Consider the following 22,615-nt stretch of genomic DNA (forward strand, 5'->3'; position numbering starts at 1 on the left):
AAATAGCCTTATTCCTTCAGCCCACACTAACTGCTCAGCCACGTTGAAACTGAATAATCTTCCAAATTCTGCACTCATTACTTCGGGGCAGAGCGATGATTCCGGAGATTGCAACTCTGGTAGTCCTGCTCTTCAGCATCTGACTCACTGAAGTCCGTTTACAGAGCCTCATTCCTCATCTGATCCATATCATTAGAGTCATAATGAACAGAATGAGGCTTTTCAGCCCACCTAATTGCGGTAGAGAACAATTGCTGTTGATGAACCTCCAAGCCATAAAATGGACAAAAAAAAAATAATCGAAGAATTGAAGGGCACGGTTTTATGGTGCTGGGGAGTATGTATTGAGGAGAGGTCAGGGGTGTGTTTTCTTTTTACTCACAGAGAGTGTGTGTGCATGGAATAGGTTGTCTGCAATGGTTCTGGAGGCAGAAATGATAGGGTTTTTTCAAGCTACTCCTAGATAGGTACATGGAGCACAGAAAAAATAGAGGGCTATGTGTATCACTTGGTAATTTTTAAAGGGAGTACATGTTCGGCGGAGCGTTGTGGTCCGAAGGCCTGTATTGTTCTGTAGGTTTTCTATGTTTTACTGACAGATGTATATCCCGTATTTCAGTGTTGTAAACTAGACAAGTTGTCTCACAGAGTATTGGTACGTGGGGATAATAGTATTCAAGTTCTAAGCTGTTGGCCCGGTTTCAACAGAGTTTATTTGTTGTTTCTGCAGAGGCAATATGCGAGCTTCGATTAATTACAAGTTGTGTAGTGAATTTCATAACCTAGTTCCGTTGATAAATGGTGAATAGACCCAGCACCTATTCCTGTGGCACTCCAGTAGACACGGGCATCCTGTCCCTGGGCAATCATCTACTAATGCAATCTGGATTCTCTCAGAAACCAATGTCTAATCTAATTAACTATCTCATCCTGAATACTGAGTGACTGAATCTTTCTGAGCAGCCTCCCAGGGGACTTTGTGAAAAGCCTTACTGAGGTCCGTGTAGGCAACATCCACAACTTCGCCTTCATTCACTTTCCTGGTAAATTCAGTGAAAAACTCCATCCATAATCAGTGAGCAGCCCTTCATCATTACATGTCTATGCAGATACATTACGTCCGGTCACTTAGAATTTCCTCAAATAACTTTCACACAACTGATGTCTGTCTGACTGCTGTACAATTCCCTGGTTTATGTTTAGAGGCATTTTTAAACAGTGGGGCAACATTAAGTACTCTCCGAAACTGTGGCATCTTTACGGTCCCTAAGGATGATCTAATTATCTCTGCTAGGGCCCTGGTAATTTCTGAACTTACATCGTGCAGGCTCCGAGAAAACAACTTGTCAGGCTGTGGGGATTTATCACCTAAACTTTTGCTTATGAAATTCTAATCAAATTAGAATTCGTTCTAATCTAATTAGCTATCTCATTCTGAACACTGAGTGTCTGAATCTTCTCGAGGAGCCTACAAGGGGAGTTTGTGAAAGAGATTACTGAAGTCTATGTACACTACGAGCACAACCTTGCCTTCATTCACTTTCCGGGTATGTTCATTGCCAAATTCCTTACATTTGACCATCAATAATCATTACATGACTATGCAAATGCTTTATGTCCTGTCACTTAGAATATCTTACAATCACATTCCCACAACCGATGTCAGATTCACCAGTGTAAATTTTTCTGATGTTCCCTTATTCAGGAAAGGTAGTTGGGAGAGCCCAGGATGTGATAGGCCAGTGTGTCTTACCTCAGCGGTTGGTAAGTTGATGGAGAAGATGCAGAAATGTAGATTTTATGAACATTAGGGGAGGTATAAAATTATTAGGAAAAGTCAGGATGGCTTTGGCAAAGGCAGGTTGTCCGTTTCGAGCCTGATTTGAAAATTTCAGTGTGTGACTAAACATATTGACGTAGGTACAGCGGTCGATGCAGTGCGTATGGTTTTCAGCAAGGCATTTAGTATGTCCATGCAAGGCTTATTGAGAGAGTAAGGAGGCTTCGGAACCAAGGGGGTAGTGCTTTGTGCATTCAGAACTAGCTTACTGGCTTGATCAGAGAAGGCAACGAGTGGCTCTAAAAGGGTCATATTCTGAATGGAGGAGACCTGTGCCGTGTGGTGTGCCTCAGGGATCAGTTCTGGGACCGCTGTTTTTTTTTATGGATTTTGTTAATGGCGTGGATGAGGAAGTGGAGCGATGGGTTAGGACATTTGCTAATGACACAAAGGTGGTCTGTGTTGTTGGACAGTGTGGAGGACTGTCAGGGGTTACAACGGGCCGTTGATAGTATGCAGAACTGGGCTGAGAAATGGCAGAATTAGTTCAAGCCAGATAAGTCTGAGGTGGTTCATTTTGGTAGGACAAATATGATTGCAGCATTAGCGTATACAGAGGACATGTCAGTAGAAAGTATTTTTATCAGATACTGTTGAGTGTGTGGAATGACCTGCAGGTGATAATGTTGGAGCCGGAAAAGATAGGTGATTTTAATAAAGTACTGGATGGCTACATGGATCTCAGAAATTTAGAGGGTATGGGAAAAGCCTCTGTAGTTCTAAGGTAGGTACATGCTTGGCACAGCTTTGTGGGACGAGGTGCCAGTATAGTGCTGAAGGTTTTCTATGTTTCCATAACATTAAAATTGGAACCTTTCCAACTTAGAATCTCCACCCACGGACTCGAACTGGTTTATTTGCATGAAATGCTGACGCAGCTCAGCATGCCCAGGCAGGATCTTTGCCAAGTAGCCAGCAGCGGAGGTTTCGGGCCAAGATCCGTCATCATGACTGGAACAGATAATATGAAAATTTAGAGCAAGACAATGAGAGAGGGGTGCAAGATGAGCAAAGCGGTGGGTGATAGGGAACACAAGGAGATGAGGATAGGTGTATTAAAAAGATGCAAGATGCTAGATGTAAGTGTTGAAGTGCAGCAGAGGGGTCTATCTGATAGACAGGGCTGAAGAGTATGGAATATGGGGAAGTGGGTGGACCCAGGGGTATGTGATGGTCAGGGTCACAGAATTGATGAGAGGGGGAAATGCTAATTTTAAAGTGGGAATTATTACCGGAAGTTCGAGGTATCTCTGTTGTCATGTTTGTATTTGATCTTTGATTTCTGTAGTTGGAGTAATTGCCTCCTTTGGCCTTAAGCGTGGATTTCACGCATCGGCTGGTTTCTCATCGATCATTTTGCATGAGAACAATCAAAGGAATGGCACTGTGGCCAGTGGGTGTCAAGTGTTCCCCTACACAAAATTCTGTCATTTTGCAGTCTCATTCCCTGATAGCAGATCGGCACTCTAATCGGGATTTCAAAATTGTGATGTGTTACACCTTTTTCAACACATTTGCAAACAATGTCTCATCTAGTCCTGTTTCGGGAGGGAACTCCGAGTGAATATATTGAAAGTTTAAAATCCTACTATAAAGACGTTATGTTTGTAAAAACTTTGACCTCTTGGCAAATTTACTCCTCCAAATCTCTTGGAATATTGTGTGGTCAGTAACTGGGCCCCATTAAAACGTTTCTTATTTCTCACTTGCACCCATATCAACACACTAGAAGAGCTCTTCAGTCTGTCCTGATGGAGCACTGCCATCACAATATCCCTGATTAGCAACGCCACACATCCCCCTTTAGTCCCTCACGGTCTGTCACATCGAAAACAACAGAAACTCCGAAAACTGACCTATCTGTTGAGTAAATACAGAAGAAGAAAATATTTAGGGTCTTCCACCATTTATTTTGACTCTCCAAATGCATTAGCTTTCTTATATTCCAGAGGACAAAATTTGTCACTAACAAAGTTGATCAGGTATCTCAGCTTTCCGACGACAATTCTGAAGGTCAGGACACTATGTACACCATTTACACTTAACCGTTTGATTCCTGACGTTGCTTGAGGTCATCAGCATCTGTTTCACTAACTGCTCCGGCACTCTGGTTCCTATCAAACTGCAACAATCTTTTAAACATCACTATGCGACATTAACAATCTATCCCTCCAGGATATTAGTCCACTTCCAGAGAAGGTTCAAACTGTCCCTTTCGTATTGATTGCACCTACCCATTGATCCAAATAGCCTTATTCCTTCATCCCACACTAACTGCTCAGCCACGTTGAAACTGAATAATCTTCCAAATTCTGCACTCATTTCTTCGGGGCACAACGATCATTCCCGAGATTGCAACTCTGGTAGTCCTGCTCTTCAGCATCTGACTCACTGAAGTCCGTTTACAGAGCCTCATTCCTCATCTGATCCATATCATTAGAGTCATAATGAACAGAATGAGGCTTTTCAGCCCACCTAATTGCGGTTGAGAACGATTGCTGTTGATGAACCTCCAAGCCAGAATCTGGACGAAAAAAAAATAATCGAAGACTTGAAGGGCACGGTTTTATGGTGCTGGGGAGTATGTATTGAGGAGAGGTCAGGGGTGTGTTTTCTTTTTACTCACAGAGAGTGTGTGTCCATGGAATAGGTGGTCTGCAATGGTTCTGGAGGCAGATATGATAGGGTTTTTTCAAGCTACTCCTGGATAGGTACATGGAGCACAGAAAAATAGAGGGCTATGTGTATCAATTGGTAATTTTTAAAGGGAGTACATGTTCGGCGGAGCGTTGTGGTCCGAAGGCCTGTATTGTTCTGAAGGTTTTCTATGTTTTACTGACAGATGTATATCCCGTATTTCAGTGTTGTAAAATAGACAAGTTGTCTCACAGAGTATTGGTACGTGGGGATAATAGTATTCAAGTTCTAAGCTGTTGGCCCGGTTTCAACAGAGTTTCGTTGTTGTTTCTGCAGAGGCAATATGCGAGCTTCGATTAATTACAAGTTGTGTAGTGAATTTCATAACCTAGTTCCGTTGATAAATGGTCAATAGACCCAGCACTTATTCCTGCGGCACTCCAGTAGACACGGGCATCCTGTCCCTGGGCAATCATCTACTAATGCAATCTGGATTCTCTCAGAAACCAATGTCTAATCTAATTAACTATCTCATCCTGAATACTGAGTGGCTGAATCTTTCTGAGCAGCCTCCCAGGGGACTTTGTGAAAAGCCTTACTGAGGTCCATGTAGGCAACATCCACAACTTCGCCTTCATTCACATTCCTGGTAAATTCAGAGAAAAACTCCATTCATAATCAGTGAGCAGCCATTCATCATTACATGTCTATGCAAATACGTTACGTCCGGTCGCTTAGAATTTCTTCAAATGACTTTCCACAACTGTTGTCAGTCTGACTACTGTACAATTCCCTAGTTTATGTTTAGAGGCATTTTCAAAGAGTGGGGCAACATTAGGAACTCTTCGAAACTCTGGTAGCTTTACTGTCCCTAAGGATGATCTCATTATCTCTGCTAGGGCCCTGGCAATTTGTGAACTTGCATCTTGCAGGCTCCGAGAAAACACCTTGTTAGGCTATGGGGAATTATCGCCTAAACCTTTGCTTATGAAATTATAATCTAATTAAAATTAGTTCCAATCTAATTAGCTATCTCAGCCTGAATACTGAGTGACTGAATCTTCTGGACCAGCCTCCCAAGGGACTTTGTGAAAGAAATTGCTGAGGTCCATGTACATAACGAGCACAACCTCGCCTTCATTCACTTTCATGGTAAGTTCATTGCCAAATTCCTTACATTTGACCATCCATAATTATTACATGACCATGCAAATGCTTTATGTCCTGTCACATAGAATATCTTACAATAACGTTCCCACAACTGATGTCAGATTCACCAGTGTAAATTTTTCTGATGTTCCCTTATTCAAGAAAGGTGGTAGGGAGAGTCGAGGATGTTATAGGCCAATGTGTCTCACCTCAGTGGTTGGTAAGTTGATGTAGAAGATACTGAGATGCAGGATTTATGAACAGTAGGGGAGGCATAGAATGATTAGGAATAGTCCGGATGGCTTTGTCAAAGGCTGGTTGTCCCTTTCGAGCCTGATTGAAAATTTGAGAGTGTGACTAAACATACTGATGTAGGTCCAGGGGTAGATGTAACGCATATGGTTTTCAGCAAGGCATTAGGTATGTCCATGCAAAGCTTATTGAGAAAGTAAGTAGGTATCGGAACAAAGGGATAGTGCTTAGTGCATCCAGTAGTGGCCTGATCAGAGAAGGCAAAGAGTGCCTCTAGATGGGTCATATTCTGAATGGAGGAGGCCTGTGCCGTGTGGTGCGACTCAGGGATCTGTTCTGGGACCGCTGTTTTTTTTTTAATGGATTTTGTTAATGGCGTGGATGAGGAAGTGGAGCGATGGGTTAGGACATTTGCTAATGACACAAAGGTGGTCTGTGTTGTTGGACAGTGCGGAGGACTGTCAGGGGTTGATTGTATGCAGAACTGGGCTGAGAAATGGCAGATTGAGTTCAAGCCAGATAAGTCTGAGGTGGTTCATTTTGGTAGGACAAATATGATCGCAGCATTAGCGTATACAGAGGACATGTCAGTAGAAAGTATTTTAATCAGATACTGTTGAGTGTGTGGAATGACCTGCAGGTGCCGGAAAAGATAGTTGATTTTAAGGAACTACCGGATGGCGACATGGATCAAAGAAATTTTGAGGGCTATGGGAAAAGCTGATGTAGTTCTAAGGTAGGTACATGCCTGGCACAGCTTTGTGGGCCGAAGGGCCTGTATTGTTCTGAATATTTTCTATGTTTCGATGACATTACAATTGGAACCTTTCCAACTTAGAATCTCCACCCACGGACTCGAACTGGTTTATTCGCATGAAATGCTGGCGCAGCTCAGCATGCCCGGGCAGGATCTTTGCCAAGTAGCCAGCAGCGGAGGTTTCGGGCCAAGATCCGTCATCATGACTGGAACAAATAATATGAAAATTTAGAGCAAGACAATGAGAGAGGGGTGCAAGATGAGCAAAGCGGTGGGTGATAGGGAACACAAGGAGAAGGGGATAGGTGTATTAAAAAGATGGAAGATGCTAGACGTAAGTGTTGAAGTGCTGCAGAAGGGGCTATCTGATAGGAGAGGCTGAAGAGCATGGAACATGGGGAAGTGGGTGGACCCCAGGGTTATGTGATGGTCAGGGTCACAGAATTTATGAGAGGGGGAAATGCTAATTTTAAAGTGGGAACTATTACCGGAAGTTGGACGTATCGCAGTTGTCATGTTTGTATTTGATCTTTGATTTCTGGAGTTGCAGTAATTGCCTCCTTTGGCCTTAAGCGTGGATTTCCCGCATCGGCAGGTTTCTCATCGATCTTTCTGCATGAGAACAATCAAAGGATAGGCACTGTGGCCAGTGAGTGCAAAGTGTTCCCCTACACAAAATTCTGTCATTTTGCAGTCCCATTCCCTCATAGCAGATCGGCACTCTAATCGGGATTTACAAATTGTGATGAGGAAAACCTTTTTCAAAACATCTGCAAACACTCTCTCATCTAGTCCTGTTTCGGTAGGGGCCTCCGAGTGAATATATGGGAGTTAAATCCCAACTATAAAAACGTTATGTTTGTAAAAACTTGGATCTCTTTCAAATTTATTCCTCTAAATCTCCTGGAGTATTGTGTGGTCAGTAACTTGGCCCCATTAAAACCTTTCTTACTTCTCACTTGCACCCATATCAACACACTAGAAGAGCTCTTCAGTCTGTCCTGATGGAGCACTGCCATCACAATATCCCTGATTAGCAATGCCACACATCCCACTTTAGACCCTCACGGTCTGTCACATCAAAAACAACAGAACTTCCGAAAACTGACCTATCTGTTGAGTAAATACAGAAGAAGAAAATATTTAGTGTCTTCCACCATTTATGTTGACTCTCCAAATGCATTAGCATTCTTGTCATCCAGAGGAACAAATTTGTCACTAACAAAGTTGATCAGGTATCCCAGCTTTCCGACGACAATTCTGAAGGTCAGGACACTATTTACACCATGCTTAACCGTTCGATTCCTGACGTTGCTTGAGGACAACAGCATCTGTTTCACAACTTCTCCACTAACTGTTCCGGCACTTTGGTTCCTATCAAACTGCAACAATCGTTTAAACATCACTATGCAGCATTAACCAGCTATCCCTCCAGGATACTAGTCCACTTCCATAGAAGGTTCAAACTGTGTGTTCCGTAAAGATTCCACCTACCCATTGATCCAAAGAGCCTTATTCCTTCATCCCACACGAACTGCTCAGCCTCGTAGAAACTGAATAATCTTCCAAATTCTGCACTCTTTACTTCGGGGCACAGCGATCATTCCCGAGATCGCAAACCTGGAGGTACTGCTCTTCAGCATCTGACTCACTGATGTCCATTTACAGAGCCTCATCGCTCATCTGATCCACATCATTAGAGTCATAATGAACAGAATGAGGCTTTTCAGCCCACCTAATTGCGGTTGAGAACAATTGCTGTTGATGAACCTCCAAGCCATAATCTGGACGAAAAAAAAAATAATCGAAGGCTTGAAGGGCACGGTTTTATGGTGTCGGGGAGTAGGTATTGAGGAGAGGTCAGGGGTGTGTTTTTTTTTACTCAGAGAGAGTGTGTGTGCATGGAATAGGTCGTCTGCAGTGGTGCTGGAGGCAGATATGATAGGGTTTTTTCAAGCTACTCCTAGACAGGTACATGGAGCTCAGAAAAATAGAGGGTTTATGGTATCACTTGGTAATTTTTAAAGGAAGTACATGTTCGGCAGAGCGTTGTGGTCCGAAGGCCTGTATTGTTCTGCAGGTTTTCTAAGTTTTTCTGACAGATGTACATCCCCTATTTCGGTGTTGTAAACTAGACAAGTTGTCTCACAGAGTATTGGTACGTGGGGATAATAGTATTCAATTTCTATGCTGTTGGCCCGGTTTCAACAGAGTTTCGTTGTTGTTTCTGCAGAGGCAATATGCGAGCTTCGATTAATTACAAGTTGTCTAGTGAATTTAATAACCTAGTTCCGTTGATAAATGGTCAATAGACCCAGCACATATTCCTGTGGCACTCCAGTAGACACGGGCATCCTGTCCCTGGGCAATCATCTATTAATGCAATCTGGATTCTCTCAGAAACCAATGTCTAATCTAATTAACTATCTCATCCTGAATACTGAGTGACTGAATCTTCCTGAGCAGCCTCCCAGGGGACTTTGTGAAAAGCCTTGCTGATGTTCATGTAGGCAACATCCACAACTTCGCCTTCTTTCACTTTTCTGGTAATTTCAGTGAAAAACTCCATCCGTAATCAGTGAGCAGCACTTAATCATTATCTGTCTATGCAAGTTCGTTACGTCCGGTCACTTAGAATTTCTTCAAATAACTTTCCCACAACTGTTGCCAGTCTGACTGCTGTACAATTACCTGGTTTATGTTTAGAGGCATTTTCAAAGAGTGGGGCAACTTTAGGATCTCTCCGAAACTCTGGTAGTTTTACTGTCCCTAAGTATGATCTCATTATCTCTGCTAGGGCCCTGGTAATTTCTGAACTTGCATCGTGCAGGCTCCGAGAAAACACCTTGTTAGGCTGTGGGGAAATATCGCCTAAACCTTTGCTTATGAAATTATAATCTAATTAAAATTAGTTCCAATCTAATTAGCTAGCACAGCCTGAATACTGAGTGACTGAATCTTCCTGAGCAGCCTCCCAGGGCACTTTGTGAAAGAAATTGCTGAGGTCCATGTACAGAACGAGCACAACCTCGCCTTCATTCACTTTCCTGGTAAGTTCATTGCCACATTCCTTACATTTGACCATCCATAATTATTACATGACCATGCAAATGCTTTATGTCCTGTCACTTAGAATATCTTACAATAACTTTCCCACAACTGATGTCAGATTCACCAGTGTAAATTTTCTGATGTTCCCTTATTCAAGAAAGGTAGTAGGGAGAGCCCAGGATGTTACAGGCCAATGTTTCTTAGCTCAGTGGTTGGTAAGTTCTTGGCGAAGATGCTGAGATGCAGGATTTATGACCATTAGGGGAGGCATAGAATGATTAGGAATAGTCCGGATGGCTTTGTCAAAGGCTGGTTCTCCCTTTCGAGCCAGATTTGAAAATTTGAGAGTGTGACTAAACATACTGATGTAGGTCCATGGGTAGATGCAGTGCATATGGTTTTCAGCAAGGCATTTGGTATGTCCATGTAAGGCTTATTGCGAAAGTTAGGAGGCTTCGGAACCAAGGGGGTAGTGCTTTGTGTATCCAGAACTAGCTTACTGGCTTGATCAGAGAAGGCAACGAGTGGCTCTAAAAGGGTCATATTCTGAAAGGAGGAAGTCTGTGCCTTGTGGTGTGCCTCAGGCATCTGTTCTGGGACCGCTGTTTTTTTAAAATGGATTTTGTTCACTGCGTGGATGAGGAAGTGGAGCGATGCGTTAGGGAATTTGCTGATGACACAAATGTGGTCTGTGTTCTGGACAGTGTGGAAGACTGTCAGGGGTTTCAACGGGCCGTTGATTGTATGCAGAACTGGGCTGAAAAATGGCAGATTGTGTTCAAGCCAGATAAGTGTGAGGTGGTTCATTTTGGTAGGACAAATATGATCGCAGCATTAGCGTATAGAGAGGACATGCCAGGAGAAAGTATTTTTATCAGAGACTGTTGAGTGTGTGAAAGGTAACAGTGTTGGAGCCGGAAAAGATAGGTGATTTTAAGGAACTACGGGATGGCTACATGGATCTAAGAAATTTAGAGGGCTCTGGGAAAAGCTAATGTAGTTCTAAGGTAGGTACACGCTTGGCACAGCTTTGTGGGCCGAAGGGCCTGCATTGTGCTGAAGGTTTTCTATGTTTCCATAACATTAAAATTGGAACCTTTCCAACTTAGAATCTCCACCCACGGACTCGAACTGGTTTATTTGCATGAAATGCTGGCGCAGCTCAGCATGCCCGGGCAGGATCTTTGCCAAGTAGCCAGCAGCGGAGGTTTCGGGCCAAGATCCGTCATCATGACTGGAACAGATAATATGAAAATTTAGAGCAAGACAATGAGAGAGGGGTGCAAGATGAGCAAAGCGGTGGGTGATAGGGAACACAAGGAGATGAGGATAGGTGTATTAAAAAGATGGAAGATGCTAGATGTAAGTGTTGAAGTGCAGCAGAGGGGGCTATCTGATAGGACAGGGGTGAAGAGCATGGAACATAGTGAAGTGGGTCGCCCCAGGGGTATGTGATGTGCAGGGACACAGAATTGATGAGAGTGGGAAATGGTAATTTTAAAGTGGGAACAATTACCGGAATTTCGAGCTATCGCTGTTGTCATATTTGTATTTGATTTTTGATTTCTGGAGTTGCAGTAATTGTTCACTTTGGCCTTCACCGTGGATTTCCCGCATCGACAGGTTTCTCATCGATCTGTTTGCATGAGAACAATCAAAGGATTGGCACTGTGGCCACTGGCTGCAAAGTGTTCCCCTACACAAAATTCTGTCATTTTGCTGTCCCATTCCCTAATAGCAGAGCGGCACTCTAAACGGGATTTACAAATTGTGATGAGGTAAACCTTTTCCAACACATTTGCAAACACTATCTCATCTAGTCCAGTTTCTGTAGGGGACTCCGAGTGAAAATATGGAGAGTTTAATACCCTACAATAAAAACGTAATGTTTGAAAAACATTGACCTCTTGGCAAATTTATTCCTCTAAATCTCTTGGAATATTGTGTGGTCAGTAACTTGGCCCTATTAAAACCTTTCTTATTTATCACTTGCACCCATTTCACCACACTAGAAGAGCTCTTCAGTCTGTCCTGATGGAGCACTGCCATCACAATATCCCTGATTAGCAATGCCACACATCCCCCTTTAGTCCCTCACGGTCTTTCACATCAAAAACAACAAAACCTCCGAAAACTGACCTACCTGTTGAGTAAATACAGAAGAAGAAATTATTTAGGGTCTTCCACCATTTATTTTGACTCTCTAAATGCAAAAGCTTTTTTATCTTCCAGAGGACAAAATTTGCCACTAACAACTTTGATCCGGAATCTCAGCTGGCCGACGACGATTCTGAAGGTCAGGACACTATTTAGACCATGCTTAACCGTCTGATTCCTGACGTTGCTTGAGGTCATCAGCATCTGTTTCACAACTTCTCCTCTAACTGCTCCGGCACTCTGGTTCCTATCAAACTGCAACACTCGGTTAAACCTCACTATGCGACATTAACAAACTATCCCTCCAGGATATTAGTCCACTTCCAGAGAAGGTTCAAACTGTCCCTTCCGTAAAGATTCCACCTACCTATTGATCCAAAGAGCCTGATTGAAAACTGAATAATCTTCGAAATTCTGCACTCATTACTTCGGGGCACAACGATCATTCCCGAAATCGCCACCCTGGAGGTCCTGCTCTTCAGCATCTGACTCACTGAAGTCCGTTTACAGAGCCTCATCCCTCATCTGATCCACATCATTAGAGTCATAATGAACCGAATGAGTCTTTTCAGCCCACTTAATTGCGGTTGAGAACGATTGCTGTTGATGAACCTCCAAGCCAGAATCTGGACGAAGAGAGAAACGAAGACTTGAAGGGCACGGTTTTATGGTGCTGGGGAGTAGGTATTGAGGAGAGGTCAGGGGTGTGTTTTTTTTTACTCAGAGAGAGTGTGTGTGCATGGAATAGGTTGTCTGCAGTGGTGCTGGAGGCAGATATGATAGGGTTTTTTCAAGCGACTCCTAGATACGTAGATGGAGCTCAGAATAATAGAGGGCTAAGTGTATCACTTGGTAATTTTTAAAGGAAGTACATGTTCGGCAGAGCGTTGTCGTCCGAAGGCCTGTATTGTTCTGTAGGTTTTCCATGTTTTTCTGACAGATATACGTCCCCTATTTCGCTGTTGCAAATTGGACAAGTTTTATCATAGAGTATTGGTCCGTGGGAATAGAAGTATTCAAGTTCTAAGATGTTGGCCCGGTTTCAACAGCCGTACGTTGTTGTTTCTGCAGAGGCAATCTGCGAGCTTCGATTAATTACAAGTTGAGTTGTGAATTTCTAAAGCTAGTTCGGTTGATAAATGGTCAATAGAATCAGTACTTATTCCTGTGGCTCTCCAGCAGACACGGGCTTCCAGTTCGAGGGCAATCTTCTACAAACGCAATCTGGATTCTCTCAGAAACCAATGTCTAATCTAATTAACTATCTCATCCTGAATACTGAGTGACTGAATCTTTCTGAGCAGCCTCCCAGGGGACTTTGTGAAAAGCCTTACTGAGGTCCATGTAGGCAACATCCACAACTTCGCCTTCATTCACTTTCCTGGTAAGTTCAGTGAAAAACTCCATCCATAATCAGTAACAAGCCCTTAATAATTACATGTCTGTGCAGATACATTACGTCCGGTCACTTAGAATTTATTCCAATAACTTTCCCACAACAATTGTCATTCTGACTGCAGTCCGAATCCCTGGTTTATGTTTAGAGGCAATTTTAAAAAGTGGGGCAACATTAGTTACTCTCCGAAACTCTGGTAGCTTTACGGTCCCTAATAATGATCTAATTATCTCTGCTAGGGCCCTGGTAATTTCTGAACTTGCATCGTGCAGGCTCCGAGAAAACACCTTGTTAGGTATCTATCTATCTATCTATCTAGGCTGTTGGGAATTATCGCCTATACTTTTGCTTATGAAATTATAATCTAATTAGAATTAGTTCTAATCTAATCAGCTATCTCAGCCTGAATACTGCGTGACTCAAACTTCTGGAGCTGCCTCCCAGGGGATTTTGTGAAAGAAATAGCTGACGTCCATGTACAGAACGAGCAAATCCTCGCCTTTATTCACTTTCCTGGTAAGTTCATTGCCAAATTTCTTACATTTGACCATCCATAATCATTACATGACTACGCAAATGCTTTATGTCCTGTCACTTAGAATATCTTACAATACCTTTCCCACAACTGATGTCAGATTCACCATGTAAATTTTTCTGATGTTCCCTTATTCAAGAAAGGTGGCAGGGAGAGTCCAGGATGTTATAGCCCAATGTGTCTCACCTCAGTGGTTGGTAAGTTGATGGAGAAGATGTTGAGATGCAGGATTTATGAACATTAGGGGAGGCATAGAATGATTAGGAATAGTCTGGATGGCTTTGTCAAAGGCAAGATGTGCCTTTCGAGCCTGATTGAAAATTTGAGAGTGTGACTAAACATACTGATGTAGGTACAGCTGTAGGTGTACTGCATATGGTTTTCAGCAAGGCATTTGGTATGTCCATGCAAGGCTTATTGAGAAAGTAAGGAGGTATCGGACCAAGGGGATAGTGCTTAGTGCATCCAGAACTGGCTTGATCAGAGGTGGCAAAGAGTTGCTCTAGAAGGGTCATATTCTGAAAGGAGGAGGCCTGTGCCGTGTGGTGCGACTCAGGGATCTGTTCAGGGACCGCTGTTTTTTTAATGGATTTTGTTAATGGCGTGGATGTTGAAGTGGTGCGATGGGTTATGAAATTTGCTGTTGACACTAAGGTGGGGTGTGTTGTGGAGAGTGTGGAGGACTGTCAGGGGTTACAACGGGCCGTTGATAGTATGCTGAACTGGGCTGAGAAATGGCAGATTGAGTTCAAGCCAGATAAATCTGAGGTGGTTCATTTTTGTAGGACAAATATGATCGCAGCATTAGCGTATAGAGAGGACATGTCAACAAAAAGTATTTTAATCAGTTACTGTTGAGTGTGTGGAATGACCTGCAGGTGATAGTGTTGGAGCCGGAAAAGATAGGTGATTTTAAGGAACTATCGGATGGCTACATGGATCTAAGAAATTTAGAGGGCTATGGGAAGAGCCTATGTAGTTCTAAGGTAGGTAAATGCTTGGCACAGCTTTGTGGGCCGAAGGTCCTGTATTGTGCTGAAGGTTTTCTATGTTTCGATAACATTAAAATTGGAACCTTTCCAACTTAGAATCTCCACCCACGGTCTCGAACTGGTTTATTTGCATTAAATGCTGGCGCAGCTCTGCATGCCCAGGCAGGATCTTTGCCAAGTAGCCAGCAGCGGAGGTTTCGGGCCAAGATCCGTCATCATGACTGGAACAGGTAATATGAAAATTTAGAGCAAGGCAATGAGAGAGGGGTGCAAGATGTGCAAAGCGGTGGGTGATAGGGAACACAAGGACATGGGGATAGGTGTATTAAAAAGATGGAAGATGCTAGATGTAAGTGTTGAAGTGCTGCAGAAGGGGCTATCTGATAGGAGAGGGCTGAAGAGCATGGAGCATGGGGAAGTGGGTGGACCACTGGGGTATGTGATGGGCAGGGTCACAGAATTGATGAGAGGGGGAAATGGTAATTTTAAAGTGGGAACGATTACCGGAAGTTCGATGTATCGTTGTTGTCATGTTTGTATTTGATCTTTGATTTCTGGAGTTGCAGTAATTGCCTCATTTGGCCTTAAGCGTGGATTTCCCGCATCGGCAGGTTTCTCATCGAACTTTTTGCATGAGAACAATCAAAGGATTGGCACTGAGGCCAGTGGGTGCAAAGTGTTCCCCTACAGAAAATTCTGTCATTTTGCATTCTCATTCCCTAATAGCAGATCGGCACTCTAATCGGGATTTACAAATTGTGATGAGGAAAACCTTTTTCAACACATTTGCAAACACAATCTCATCTAGTCCTGCTTCGGTGGGGGACTCCGAGTGAATATATGGAAAGTTAAATCCCTACTATAAAAACGTTATATTTGTAAAAACTTTGACCTCATGGCAAATTTACTCCTCTAAATCTCTTGGAATATTGTGTGGTCAGTAACTTGGCCCCATTAAAACCTTTCTTATTTCTCACTTGCAGCCATATCAACACACTAGAAGAGCTCTTCTGTGAAGAGACTAGAAGAGACTAAGAAGAGACATCTGACTCACTGAAGTCCGTTTACAGAGCCTCATCCCTCATCTGATCCACATCATTAGAGTCATAATGAACCGAATGAGGCTTTTCAGCCCACTTAATTGCGTTTGAGAACGATTGCTGTTGAAGAACCTCCAAGCCAGAAATTGGACGAAGAAAGAAACGAAGACTTGAAGGGCACGGTTTTATGGTGCCGGGGAGTAGGTATTGAGGAGAGGTCAGGGGTGTGTTTTTTTTTACTCAGAGAGAGTGTGTGTGCATGGAATAGGTTGTCTGCAGTGGTGCTGGAGGCAGATATGATAGGGTTTTTTCAAGCTACTCCTAGACAGGTACATGGAGCTCAGAAAAATAGAGGGCTAAGTGTATCACTTGCTAATTTTTAAAGGAAGTACATGTTCGGCAGAGCGTTGTGGTCCGAAGGCCTGTATTGTTCTGTAGGTGTTCCATGTTTTTCTGACAAATATACATCCCCTATTTCAGTGTTGCAATTTAGACAAGTTGTCTCACAGAGAATTGGTACGTGGGAATAGTAGTATTCAATTTCTAAGCTGTTGGCCCGGTTTCAACAGCCTTACGTTGTTGTTTCTGCAGAGGCAATATGCGAGCTTCGATTAATTACAAGTTGTGTAGTGAATTTCTTAAGTTAGTTCGGTTGATAAATGGTCAGTAGAATCAGTACATATTCCTGTGGCACTCCAGTAGACACGGGCATCCAATCCGAGGGCAATCATCTAACAACGTTCTCTGGATTCTCAGAGACAGATGTCTAATCTAATTAACTATCTCATCCTGAATACTGAGTGACTGAATCTTCTGGGATCGCTACTCTTTGTGAATTTTGTTAATGACATGGAACATGAAGTGGAGGGATCGGTTAGTAAACTTTTTGATGACGCAAAGGTGGGGTGTGTTGTGGACAGAGTGGACGGCTGTCAGAGTTTACACGGGCCATTGATAGTATGCAAAACTCTACTGAGAAGTGGCATATGGAGTAAGAGCCTGATAAATTTGAAGTGGTTCATTTTGTTACGGTAGGCATGATGGCAGAACATAGCGTTAATGGCAAGACTCTTGGCAGTGTGGGGGATCAGAGTGATCGTGGGGTCCGAGTCCTCAGGACATTCACAGCCGCAGGTTGACAGTATGGTTAAGAAGACATGCGGTGCAGTGGGTTTCATCAGTCGTGGGTTTTATTTTAAGGGCCGAGAGGTAGTGTTTCAGCTAAATAGGACCATGGTCAGACCCAACTTGCAGTACTGTGCTCAGTGCTGGATGCCTCACAACAGGATGGACTTGAGAAGCATTGAAAACGCACAGACAGATGATCAAGAATGTTGCCTCGATTGGGGAGCTCGACCTATTCTCCTTTCAGCGACGGAGGATGAGAGGTGACCTGAAAGAGGTGTACAAGATAATAAGAGGCATTCATCGTGTGGATAGTCAGAAGCCTTTACCCAGGGCTGAAATGTCCAGCACGAGAGGGCACAGTTTTTAACGTGCTTGAAAATAGGCACAGAGGAGATGTCCGGGGTAAGTCTTTATTTTAATCATACAGTGGTGCGTGCCCGGTATGTGCTGCCGGACAAATTGGTGGAGGCTGAAACGATCGGGTCTTTCATGAGACTCCAGGATGGCTACATGGAGCTATGATAATCATAGGGCAATGGGAGAAGCCCAGGTAGTTCTATGTTAGGGACAAGTTTGGCACAGCTTTGTGGGCCGAACTGCCTGTATTGTGCTGTAGGTTTTCTATGTTTCTGTAACTTTGAAAATGTCCTTTCTCCAAATTAGAATCTCAACCCAGGGAGCTGACCTGCTGTTTATTTGCATAAAGTGGTGGAGCGGCGCAGCAGGCCCGGACAGGATCTGTGCAAAGTAGTAAGCAGCTGAAGGTTCGTGCCAAGAACAGTCATCATGACTGGAAAAACCGGTCGAAAGTTAGAGCAAGACAATCAGAGAGGGGAGGAAGAACTGCAAAGCGGTGGGTGATAGGTAAAACCAGGAGATGGGGTACGGAGTATTAAAGAGATTGAAGATGATAGATATGTGATAAAGTGCTGCAGAAGAGAGTATCTGAAAGGAGGGTTTGAAGATCATGGAACGGGGGCAGTTCGTAGATGTCAAGGGGTATCTAATGGCTGGGACACAGATGGGATGAGAGGGGCGAATTATAATTGTAAAGTGGGAACAATTATCGGGAGTTCCAGGGATCGTTGTTCTCAAGTTCCCATTTGATCTTTGGTTTCTGGAGATTCAGTAATTGCCCCCTTTGGCCTTCACCATGGATTTCCCGCATCGGCAGGTTTCGCATCGATCTTTTTGCATGAGTGCTTTCAAATGAATGACAATGTGGGCGCTGGATGAAAAGTGTTCCCCTGCACCAACTTCAGTCAGTTTTCTTGTCTCATTCCCTAATGGCGGATCTGCATCTTCATCGGGACTTCTACATTGCGAGGAAGTACCAGTGACGATATAGAAAGATGAATTCCCCTTTTATAACATCCTTATGCTTGTAAACCCTGACTTCTTGAAAAATTTGCCCCTCTAAATCTCTTGGACATCTGGGTCGTCAGGCAGCTTGGCCACAGTAATATTGTGACACCTTTCTTTTTACTTATTTGCTCCTATTTCACCACACCAGAAGAGCTCTTTAGTCTGTCCTGATGTTGTACGGCCCTCACAATATCCCTGATTAGCAATGCCACTCTTCCTCCTTTAATCCCTCACGCTCTGCACATCAAAAACAACTGAACCTCAGAAAACTGACCCACCTCACCTGCCCCTCCTGCTACCAATTCTCGATCATAGCCACAACGTCATCATTCCAGCTGTTGATCCGGGATCTGAGCTCATTCACCTTCCGTACGATCATTCTGAAGGACAGGACACTAGTTACACCATGTTCAAACGTTCGATTCCTGACTTTGCTTGAGGTCATCAAGGTCTGTTTCCGCAACCTCTCCACTAACTGTTCCGGCACTCTGATTCCTATCACCCTGCAACTCTCTTTTAATCTCCACTATGCAGCCTTAATAAACCATCCCTGCAGATTATTAGTCCCCTTCCAGATAAGGTGCAAACTGACTCTCTGTAAAATTTACACCCCTCTCCAGTGATCCAAAACGTCTTGTTCACTCATCCCACACTAACTGCTCAACTACATCGATTATTCAACTGAATATTCTTCCTAATTCTGCACTCATTACTTCGGGGCACAACTACCACTCCCGAGATCACAACCCTGGAGGTCCTGCCCTTAGAATCTGACACACTAAGGTCCGTTTGCAGAGCATCATCTCTCATCGGATACACATCATTAGAGTCATAAAGAACAGAATAAGGCTTTTCAGCTCACCTAATTATTGTTGAGAAAGATTGCTGTTGATTAACCGCCAAGCCAGAAGCTGGACGAAGAAAGGATCGATTACTTGAAGGGCACGGTTTTATGGTGCTGGGGGAAAGGTACAGAGAAGAGGTCAGGGGTAAGTTATTTTACTCAGAAAGAGGTGAGTGCATGGACTAGGTTGGCCTGCAAGAGTGCTGTAGGCAGAGGTGATAGGGTTTTTAAGGGACTCCTGGATAGGTACATGGAGCTTAGAAAAATAGAAGGCTATGGGTAGCCACTGGTAATATCTAAATGAAGTGCATGTTCGGCAGGGCTATGTGGTCCGAAGGGCCTGTATCGTTCTGTAGGTTTTCTATGTTTATATCTGACCAATGGACATCCCCTATATCAGTGTTGTAAACTGGACGTGCAAGTCTCTTGAAAAAGATGGGTACATGCAAGTTGTGATCTTTGATTCTGTCAGGCAGGACAAGTTTGTCCTCTGAAAAGAATCTCACTCCTGAAGGCCTAATTGCTACCAAGTACACCTTTGCCAACTAGATAGCCGGTCCTCATCCACACTTGCCAGATCATTTCTGATAATCATCATCAATGAGGACGAGAGAGGTTCTGGAGGTTTGGAGGTTTGCCGGTGTTGTTCCGTTATTCAAGAAAGGTAGTATGGAGAGCCGAGGAAATTATTGGCCAGTGTGTCTTGCTTCAATGTTTGCTGAAGTTGATGGAGAAGATACTGAGAGGCTGAATTTATGAACATTTGGACATGTATAATATGATTACGAATAGTCAGCATGGCTTTGTCAAATTCAGTTTGTGCCTTATGAGCCATATTGAATTTTTTGAGGATGTGATGAAGCATATTGATGAAGGTAGAACCGTAGATGAGTGCATATGGAATTCAGCAAGGTACTTGATAAGGTAACACCATGCAGGGTTTATTGAGAAAGTAATGGGGCATGTGAAGCAAGAGGACATTGTTTTGTGCAGTCCAAACTGGCTTGTCCCTGGAAAGCAAAGTCTGCTTGCAGGCGTGTCATATTCTGCATGGAGGCCTGGGACGAGCGCTGTGCCTCAGGTATCTCTTCTGGGATCGCTACTCTTTGTGAATTTTGTTAATGACATGGAACATGAAGTGGAGGGATGGGTTAGTAAACTTTTTGATGACGCAAAGGTGGGGTGTGATGTGGACAGTGTGGACGGCTGTCAGAGTTTACACGGGCCATTGATAGTATGCAAAACTCTACTGAGAAATGGCATATGGAGTAAGAGCCTGATAAATTTGAAGTGGTTCATTTTGTTACGGTAGGCATGATGGCAGAACATAGCGTTAATGGCAAGACTCTTGGCAGTGTGGGGGATCAGAGTGATCGTGGGGTCCAAGTCCTCAGGACATTCACAGCCGCAACGCAGGTTGACAGTATGGTTAAGAAGACATGCGGTGCGGTGGGTTTCATCAGTCGTGGGTTATATTTTAAGGGCCGAGAGGTAGTGTTTCAGCTAAATAGGACCATGGTCAGACCCAACTTGCAGTACTGTGCTCAGTGCTGGACGCCTCACTACAGGATGCACTTGAAAAGCATTGAAAACGCACAGACAGATGATCAAGAATGTTGCCTCGATTGGGGAGCATGCCGAACGAGATTAGGTCGCGTGAGCTCGACCTATTCTCCTTTCAGCGACGGAGGATGAGAGGTGAACTGAAAGAGGTGTACAAGATAATAAGTGGCATTCATCGTGTCGATAGTCAGAAGCCTTTACCCAGGGCTGAAATGTCCAGCACGAGAGGGCACAGTTTTTAACGTGCTTGAAAATAGGCACAGAGGAGATGTCCGGGGTAAGTCTTTATTTTAATCATAGAGTGGTGCGTGCCCGGTATGTGCTGCCGGACAAATTGGTGGAGGCTGAAACGATCGGGTCTTTCATGAAACTCCAGGATGGCTACATGGAGCTATGATAATCATAGGGCAATGGGAGAAGCCCAGGTAGTTCTATGTTAGGGACAAGTTTGGCACAGCTTTGTGGGCCGAACTGCCTGTATTGTGCTGTAGGTTTTCTATGTTTCTGTAACTTTAAAAATGTCCTTTCTCCAAATTAGAATCTCAACCCAGGGAGCTGACCTGCTGTTTATTTGCATAAAGTGGTGGAGCGGCGCAGCAGGCCCGGACAGGATCTGTGCAAAGTAGTAAGCAGCTGAAGTTTCGTGCCAAGAACAGTCATCATGACTGGAAAAACCGGTCGAAAGTTAGAGCAAGACAATCAGGGAGGGGAGGAAGAACTGCAAAGCGGTGGGTGATAGGTAAAACCAGGAGATGGGGTACGGAGTATTAAAGAGATGGAAGATGATAGATATGTGATAAAGTGCTGCAGAAGAGAGTATCTGAAAGGAGGGTTTGAAGATCATGGAACGGGGGCAGTTCGTAGATGTCAAGGGGTATCTAATGGCTGGGACACAGATGGGATGAGAGGGGCGAATTATAATTGTAAAGTGGGAACAATTATCGGGAGTTCCAGGGATCGTTGTTCTCAAGTTCCCATTTGATCTTTGGTTTCTGGAGATTCAGTAATTGCCCCCTTTGGCCTTCACCATGGATTTCACGCATCGGCAGGTTTCGCATCGATCTTTTTGCATGAGTGCTTTCAAATGAATGACAATGTGGGCGCTGGATGAAAAGTGTTCCCCTACACCAACTTCAGTCACTTTTCTTGTCTCATTCCCTAATGGCAGATCTGCATCTTCATCGGGACTTCTACATTGCGAGGAAGTACCAGTGACGATATAGAAACATGAATTCCCCTTTTATAACATCCTTATGCTTGTAAACCCTGACTTCTTGAAAAATTTGCCCCTCTAAATCTCTTGGACATATGGGTCGTCGGCAGCTTGGCCACAGTAATATTGTCACACCTTTCTTTTTACTTATTTGCTCTTATTTCACCACACCAGAAGAGCTCTTTAGTCTGTCCTGATGTTGTACGGCCCTCACAATATCCCTGATTAGCAGTGCCACTCTTCCTCGTTTAATCCCTCACGCTCTGCACATCAAAAACAACTGAACCTCAGAAAACTGACCCACCTCACCTGCCCCTCCTGCTACCAATTCTCGATCATAGCCACAACGTCATCATTCCAGCTGTTGATCCGGGATCTGAGCTCATTCACCTTCCCTACGATCATTCTGAAGGACAGGACACTAGTTACACCATGTTCAAACATTCGATTCCTGACTTTGCTTGAGGTCATCAAGGTCTGTTTCCGCAACCTCTCCACTAACTGTTCCGGCACTCTGATTCCTATCACCCTGCAACTCTCTTTTAATCTCCACTATGCAGCCTTAATAAACCATCCCTGCAGAATATTAGTCCCCTTCCAGATAAGGTGCAAACTGACTCTCTGTAAAATTTACACCCCCCCCCCCCCAGTGATCCAAAACGTCTTGTTCACTCATCCCACACTAACTGCTCAACT

The sequence above is a fragment of the Hemitrygon akajei genome, unplaced genomic scaffold (assembly GCF_048418815.1).
Source record: "Hemitrygon akajei unplaced genomic scaffold, sHemAka1.3 Scf000043, whole genome shotgun sequence".
Lineage (NCBI taxonomy): Eukaryota > Metazoa > Chordata > Chondrichthyes > Myliobatiformes > Dasyatidae > Hemitrygon > Hemitrygon akajei.